The sequence below is a fragment of the Apodemus sylvaticus genome, chromosome 2 (genome assembly GCF_947179515.1).
Source record: "Apodemus sylvaticus chromosome 2, mApoSyl1.1, whole genome shotgun sequence".
NCBI lineage: Eukaryota > Metazoa > Chordata > Mammalia > Rodentia > Muridae > Apodemus > Apodemus sylvaticus.
The window spans coordinates 93,574,589-93,583,565 of record NC_067473.1 but is presented as its reverse complement, the minus strand read 5'-3'; positions in this window follow the sequence as shown (position 1 = coordinate 93,583,565).

Here is an 8,977-nt window from a genome sequence, read left to right as displayed (position 1 = left end):
TGGGGGTTGGGATAGGGGGTTTTCGGAGTGGTAATGAGGAAAGGGGATAACTTTTGAAATGTAAATAAAGCAAATATCTAATAAAAAATTAAAAAAAAAAAAAAAGACATCGCCAGAAAACCCCCTAGACTTGATAATTCCTTTCAGCAAAAGAAGCAAAAGCATTTACGGCCTTCATTCCAATTCCAGAGGATCTTGTGCCCTCTTCTGGTCTCCAGCAGCATTGCATGCTCATGGGATACACACAAGAATAAGAAATTAAAATAAATATAAAAAAGAAAAAAAAAGCATCCAATAAAACTACATCCACCCTCCCCTTCCAAAAAGGAAAGAAACAGAATGAAAAAGAGTTAAAAGTTGGAACTACAAAACATGAGGAATTTGTGATGGAAACATTCTGGACAGATGGACAGGTACACACACACACACACACACACACACACACACCACACAGTACACCACACATATAAACTCTAATTTGGACCCTTAAGAATGTTTAGGTTGCCCTGATGTTAATTGAAACTTCTTTTTTCTCTCAAGCTAGTAAGGAGAATGCTGGTAAAGGAAGAAAATCTTTATCTGACAGCGGAAAAAGATGCTAGAGAATAAAAAAAATAAAGGAGATATTGATAGGGCTTATGCTTTGCTTTCCTCCTTTTGCGGTAAAGTACCTGACAACAGCTGTGGATGGGAGGGAGGGAGCTTACGTTGGCTCATAGTTTGAAGGTACAGTTAGAAGTAGGTCACCTTTATTTTTCTCATCTGAGTCCTGTCGCCTGTACAACCAAAGCAGCCTAAACCCTAACCACAGACCACTCCTGCTTTTCTCCTGCCCCGAAGCAGGGAGAATGTGGAAAAGTGGTGCCGCTGCAGGCTGAGCCTAGGAGAATTTCTAAGGTTATGTTCTTGGCTCAAACGTTGATGGAATGGAGTTGATCCCGGAGCTGCTTGCTTAAGCGGCCCCCATCCAGTTTGTCTATGTGAGCAAACGGTGCACCATGAGATGCCCAGGGAACAGTCAGCTGCATGCCAGCTGAGAGTTTGCTTCTGGAGAGTACATGAGCCATAAAAGGGGGAAAATGGAGTAACCGGGGAGCAACTCAGGCTTAGCAATGAGCTATTCTTCACCGGAGAATCGAGGGACGAGTCTCCTGAGCCTGGGTCCTAGCCCTCTGCGTTCTGCGGCAGACGAAGGGGGCAACAATGTTGGTAGTAACTAGGTGTACACTTACTGTCATTTTTGATTAAAAGAAGGGATTTGAGGCATTCCAATTTTCTTCAGATTCTATGATCCTTTCATCTCACTGTGATCATGGAGAGGGAGGAGTAGCCAGACTTAGGTGACAGACAGTGGAAAGAGCAAAGTTGCTCACAGGAGAGCTGTCACTGCAGCATAAGACACACACACACACACACACCCTGGGTCCATCCTCCCTTCCCTCCCCTTCCTGCACTATGTTTCTAGTAAACCAGAAAGTTTCCTTAAATTCTGGCAAACTCAGTCCCAGAGGCCAAATTCGGCCTTCTGGTCCACCATACACCTACCCATGCCATTTGAGTACTGTCTTTGGTGAATTTCCTGCTGCAGCTACATAGTTTAGTGGTGGGAGGGACTTGTGGCTCACTGAGTTGAAAACCATTCTGTTTAGTCACCCACACAGACTTTCTGAGTCTGTTCCACAGGGACTAGTAGTGCAGCACAGGAGGATACATTTTTTACACTGGAGTTCAAATTGCAAAGGTGTGACTCCAACTACCCAGGGAGCCTGAACCTTTGGTAACTCCCTGCTCTCCCCATCCTCAAGACTCAGGGCCAAGGTCACCATCTCCAACCCTCCTTCCCACCTCAACGCTGCTTGATTGTGACTTAATTTTCTTGTTCCCTACAGCTAAGTCTAGGAATGTCTTTTATAACTTTAACCTACTATAGAATGAGGTTTAGTTTTTAATAAGATTTATTTTATTCTGTTTTTATGTGTGTGGATGTTTTGCCTGCATGTATTGTCTATGCATCACATTCATGCCTGGTGCCTGAGAGACCAGAGATGGTGTAGGATCCCCTGAGACTGAAGTTACAAACAATTTTAAGCTGCCATGTGGGTGCTGGGACTTGAATCCAGGTCCTTTGGAAGAATAGACAATGCTCCTAATCTGTGTGCCATCTCTCCAGACCAGGATGAAGTTTTGTGTAGTGACTTTCTCCCCACTGGATTATGAGATCTTTGTGAATAAGAACTCTATATCATACATTTTAATTTTCTATTGCATTTGTTTATCTATTTGTTTAGTGTGTGTGTGTTTGTGAGTGTACACATGTGGAGGTCAAAGAGCTTGCAGGAGTCAGTTCTATTATTATTGTGGTTGTTGTTGTTGTTATTAAAACTCCATATAATAAATTTAGTGTTGGTATTCATAAGTGGTTCATCTGCAGATTCAACCAACCACCCATACATTTTTTAAATGTTTTTTTTTCTAAACACACACCTATTCCTTGATGTTGTTCTATAAACAAAACAGTATAGTGGCTAGAGATGTTCTAATGTGTGTAGAGAGTGAGCACTGATTCAATGAAATACTATCCCACTTTACAGAAGGGACTTGAGCATCAACAATTCTAGTATCTGTGGAGGGTTATGGAACCCCTAGGCATCAAAGGGTTAATGCACACTTGCTAAACACAAGTACTTGCAGATGTGCTGACACAGTCACACAGAAAAGAAAATGACTCTCCTCTCTCTGTCTCTGTTTCTCTTTCTCTCTCTCTTCCTGCCTTTCCTTTTTCATTTTCTTTTTTTAATGTGTATGAGTGTTTTGCCTGCAAGCATTTCAGTGAGTGTGCCTGATGTCTACAGAGACCAGAAGAGCCGAGGGACTCTTACCCGGTGTCACAGAGCTAGAAAGCACATGTATCAACTGAAATTCCAAGCAACTCCTTAATTGACTAATCATGAATCTCAGATACAAGCTAGGTCTGAGGCCCTGGGATAAGCCTGTTCCTTTCCCTTTGAACTGCAAATGGGTGGTTTCTGTCAGGCTGGAAATCCCTGCTCCAGAGACTTTCTGATGACTCCACTGTGCTGGCATTGCTGTCCAGGGACTGCCTTCTGGGAGACGCTGCCGTTTTAATGATATGTCAGCTGGGTTTCCTCATTGAATTACACCATTTGCCACTTTGAAGTCAGCCTGAGTTATCAGATTTACTTTCCCAGGGTGCCACAGAGGAACACTACAGTGAAGGAGTTCCTCCCAGTACCCCAATTCTGCTTTGACATATTTTTTTCTTTTGCTAAGGTCAACAGGATTGTGGATTGGCTGCAGCCGGAAAGCTGTGTGTGCCTGTCTTCTGTAATCACTTGTCTCCACCTTCCAGCCCAGCTAAGAATTAACCTGTTTCATACATAGATGTCGAGGAGGTCAGTAAACTGGCTTAAAGATATTCTGAGGACAGTAAAGACACTGGTGTTGAGTTAGGTGTGGGGACTTATACCTTTAATCCCAGCACTCTGGAGACAGAGGCAGGTGGATCTCTACTAGTTCAAGGGCATTATGGTCTACATAGAGAGTTCCAGAGTTACATATAGAGACCCTGTCAAAACAAACAAACAAACAAACAAACAAAAACAAAGAGCAGAAGGCCATTGCCTGTATGACTTTCCAGACTTCATTCCAAAGCTGGTTCTGATTAGAAACATGGCATCCAGAGCCTCTTGTCTGTCCTCTCTTGGTTGCTGGTTTGCACTTGGTGCAGCCTTTTTCACAGGAGAGGCTTGGGCTTTGGGGTTAAGGCCTGGAACAAGGTTGAAGAAGTCAGCCTTGGACAGAGAGGGGCTGGAATTGGAGTGTTCCTTGCCTCAGCACACGTGAGTCAGTATGTTGTCACCACAGCCAGGCCTGGCTGGGCTACTCCAAGCCCTAGGGGAAGAAGATAGACATGATGATTTCTGTCATCCTAGAGCAGTGCAGAGACTAAAAATGCACAATCATACAGATGATTGCAAATTATGGTTGTAGGACATTAAGTGGGCTATTATAAAGTATAAGCAAAAGTGGGAATGATGTGGCATGTCTATTTTGAAAGGAAGAAGCAAAGATGGCCTTTCTGGGATGTAAAAGGCTGTATTTAAGGCTGATGGGCCAGAAGAATAGAACAGGCAGTTCCAGGACAGGGAACTGATGGTGTGAAGGCTGCAGAACAGTAGTCAGCCTGAGCAAACTGAAATAGACGCACTGACCTTTACTATTGATTTTTCTGAGCCTGTGGCCTGGAGCCTGCTGGACAGGCTCTCCACTGAGCAACACTCAGTCCCAGCCCTCGCTGACTCTTGAACCTTCAATCTCCTGCCCTTATTTCCTGTAAACTCACCCCTGGTGAGAGCTGAGGCTCTAGATTGCTGGGTCTGCAATTCATCACGAGCTTTTATCCCCAGGGTGGAGGACAGGTTAGGACCTGGAGCTCTTTCTGTCTTATGTGATGGTTAGCAGAACTTTCCAGTACAAATTACTCCGGTTGTCTGGAGTCAGATGGCCTGGGTTCAGGGTCTCACTCTGCTGCCTGTAAGTCACAGCTTTAGAAATGCTCTTCGCCTGCCCCACGGTTGGCTTTCACGTCTGTGAACTACCTCTGGGAAGAAAAGCATCTACTTTGGCAGCTTAGTAAGAAAGTTCCGGGTTGTTTCTTCCTGGCATGACTTCTCACACTCAACTGCCCCTCTGCTTTTCAGTGTTCCCACCATGACCTTGGGTGACATCAAGGACAGTGGTGTGCATTCCCAGATGCACTGTTCCTGGAGTCCTGGAGTTTGCCTTGATTATACAGCCCACTGCAGAGCCATGGTAAGTGAGGTTCTGTGCCATGAACTTCATCCCCTTTGATCCTCCCAATAACTTAAGACGTAGGAATTATGTCTTTATAGAAACCCAGCTTACAGGCGGACCAAGCCGGTGCTGCTCCTCGGCACACCCCTGAGTTTTTGATTCAGGAGGAATAGGCAAGGCTTGGGAACCTTAATTATACCTACTTCTAATTCTCTTTCCCACTTGTAACATTAACCAGCTAAGCTCTCAGGTTGTCTCTGGCTAGAAAGTTCATGTGTGTTAAGTGTACAGTTCAGCAAGGCAGGCAGGTAATTTCAATATAAAAACATTAAGGATTAAAAAAAAATGTGTGTGTGTGTGTGTGTGTGTGTGTAGAGGTGCCTGTGGCTGTCAGATGTCAAGTCCACTATAGACAGAGTTACAGGTGATTGTGAGCTAACAACATATGTGCTGGGAACCCCTGTTCTCTGCAAAAACAGCAAGTACTCTTACCTACTAAGCCATCTTTCTAGTCATAAATATTTTTGTAAGTGAATCTACCCAGCCCATATCTTTGTTTGCCCAAATCAGTGATTCTCTAATGAGCTCGGTGGAACTGATAAAATTGCCCTCAAGTGTTTTGCTTCATATAATCCCAATTCACAATTTCTTTCTCTTATTTATAAGTTTTATGTGCACATGATGTGTTGGGGGAACACATGTGCCACATGTGTGCTTGCAGGAGTGGGTTCTTTCCTTCCGTTGTGCTGGTCCTGAGGGATGATCTTAACTCGCTAGGTTTGGTGACAAGTGCCTTTACCTGCTGACCAGTTTCACCAAACCAAACTCGAGACTTCTCATTCTGAATTCCAACAAACTAAGCAAATTCCCTAAAAAACCATGTTCTTTCTTTTTAAAAGCTACTTGACAGGCTAGGGAGTTGGCTCAGCAGTTAAGAGTATTTGTTGCTCTGGTAGAGAACTTGGGTTCCATTCCCAGCAAACCCATGGCAACCCATAGCTGCCTGAAACTCCAGCCCCAGGAAATCCAAAGCTCTCTTCTGGCCTTTGAGGGCCTCAGGAACACATGTGGTACACAGACATAAATGAAGGCAAAATATTCATTCACATTAAAAAAAAAAAAAAAAGCTGGTAGTGGTGGCTCACACCTTTAATCCCAGCACTTGGGAGGCAGAGGCAGGCAGATTTCTGAGTTTGAGGCTAGTCTGGTCTACAGAGTGAGTTCCAGGACAACCAGGGTTATACAGAGAAACCGTGTCTTGCAAAGCCAAACACCAAACACCAAAAAAAAAAAAAAAAGTGTTTTGATTGCATGTATGTGCTTTGATTGCTGGTTTGCTTAGGGCCTTATGAGGGGGAAAAAGGACATTGGATACCCTGGGAGTGGATATATGGAAGGTTGTGAGTTGCCATATTTGTGCTGGCAATTGAATGCGGGTCCTCTGAAAGGGCAGCCAGTGCGGTTGACCACTGAGCCATGTCTCTAGCCCCTTCATTTTGATCTTTTATTCTGGAAATCAGACCCAGGGCTTTATGTATGCTGAGTACATTCTCCGACACTGAATACTGCTCCAACTCTAAAACTCTTAAGATTAGACAATGTCTGAGACAGCCAAGCCTGACCTGACCTGAAATAAAGTTACTGGCAGGTGCTTTTAAACTATGTGCTGTGGATATTTATGTGCCTTCGTGCACACAATAACAATGTGCTGGACTGGGAGTTTGAATTAACTGTCTGTTGTTATACAGCAGATTCCCCTCAGAACTTAGTTGTTTTTGTTGTTCTTGTTATTTCAATGTTTGGTTTTAAACAACAAGCATTTATTATGTTAAGAATTCAGAAGCAGGTTAGCTTGATGATTTGGGCTCAGAATCTCTTATGGCTAATATGGTAGTATAGGCCAGTAATTCCAGCACTCTGGAGGCTGAAACATGAGGATCTCTGGTTGAAAGCCAGCCTGGGTTGCCTAATGAGTTCAAGGTCAGCTAGGGCTACAAATCTGATCTTATTTCATAAATAAGTAAATTGGGCTGGAGAGGAGATGGCTCTAGTAGATAAATCACTTACCTGGCAGGCATAAGGACCAAATCTCCAGAACTCACAGGGAAGTCAGGCAGCATGGTATTCATCTCCTACCTCAGCGCCACCACGGGAGATGGGAAGTGGTACCTTCTGCCTCCTCAGTCCTCCCACAGTGTGGTGGGAGGCAGATACAGGACTGGTATAAGCAACAGAAGACAACAGAACGAACCTAAAGTTGTCCTTTGACCTCTACTCAAATTTCTGCAGTTTGCATACACCAATGAGCATAAGCAAATGCTTTTAACTCTGGCTCCAAGAAATCTGACGCCTTCCTCTGGTTTTAGTGGCATTCACAAGCATATGTATATACATGCACTCATACATAAACGTAGTAAGAATATATTTAAACAAATGAAGCCTAATACATTTTAGTGTATTTTTAGGCTGGACGGAAGCTCATGCATTGCCAAGCAGATGGATTCTAACGTCATCTTTCTAAGATGGATTCATTCTAAGATGAGTAAACCGAGGTTCAAAGAAAAAATAAAATTTTGTAAAGACACTTTTTTTTTTTTTTTTTTTTTTTTGGTTTTTCGAGACAGGGTTTCTCTGTACAGCCCTGGCTGTCCTGGAACTCACTCTGTAGACCAGGCTGACCTTGAACTCAGAAATCCAACTGCCTCTGCCTCCCAAGTGCTGGGATTATAGGCGTGCGCCAAGGAGAACAAGTTAGGACACATGTCTTGCATTTGCTTCAGCTCTATGACTTCAGTAAACTCTCCCAGCATCTCTCTTTCTAGTCTTACTTTATTCATAAGAAAATAAGGATTACAGAACAAACAGCTTGTTCCAGAACTGACTCCTGCTGCTTCTTGGAGTCAAGGTCAAAATCTAAGTGCCTGCTGGGACTCTCTCCATATACATGTGATTACTCAGGACAAGGCAGCCCAATACCTCCACGGATCAAGACGAAGAAAGTCTTCTGCCCATATAGCAAGAGGCCTCTCAGAGGACATCTCAACTATCTTCTTCTTTAGCCGAAGCTTACTTGAACCAAAAATATCAGAAGTTACAGAGGGCAGTGCCCTATGTCTGCCTTTTAAAGGTAGATCACAAACTTCAGAGCATGAAGTACTATCTCATGAGGTCCTCCTCTGTATCATCATATACTTGAGCCCATATTATAAATGACATATATCATCATGATTGTTGTTTTCATAATTGAGAATTAATCAAATTAATATTTGTGAAACATTACTGTATACTTGGAAGTTGTTCACGTCTTTCTTCGCCACAGCTTTCCAGCTTGTAGTCTGCTGACATTGTTGCACAGAAAGGTATCTGAGGCACAGAGAAGTTAAGTCATTTTCTCATGCTCACTCAGCAGGAAAGCAGCAGAGCCAGACCTGAAATCTAGTCACAGGAACCTCCGTCTTATCCATGTATTCAATATACCTGTGTGAGAAGCTTTTGTGCCCTGATACAGAAGATGTTGTAAATGAAGCTAGCATTAAGGTGTCTGCCAGCAAGACTGAGAAAGTAGAGGCAGAAATGGAGAATCATCTGCAAGCATTTCAGAATAGTGTACAAAGGTGCTCAGAGTGATCTAACATAGTTAGGAAGATGGTAGAAAAGGTGAACTTTGGATGGAGACCTGTGAGATCAATTACACAGAACTTGTATTGAGATCTACAGAGGCCTGCAGCTGAAAGCCCGGAACTGGAGAGGGGTTCTAGAACATGGCAGCTTCACAAGTCCAGGGCCTGTTTTGGAAGTGATGGATGCTCTGAAACTGAATGATAATCGTAGAAGATTGTGAGTATGATGGTGTAACAGAAGTGATTGAATTATATACTTTAAAACAAGGAATATGTGGTGTGAATTTGGGGTCACGGGTAGGGAGTAAGCTGATGTCTGTCCTTCACACATCAGGGCATGGGGCCCGGGATGTAACTGGATATGTCAGAACAGTCAAGGAGTGGTGAGCTGGTCCAGAATGCCTGGTGTCGAGGGCTTGGGGAGGGTGGAGTAGACACAGGTCTCAGAGCAGATACATAAGGCATGGTGGTACACGCCTTTAATCTCAGCACTCAGGAGGCAGAGGCAGGCAAATTTCTGTGAGTTCAAGGCCAACCTGGTC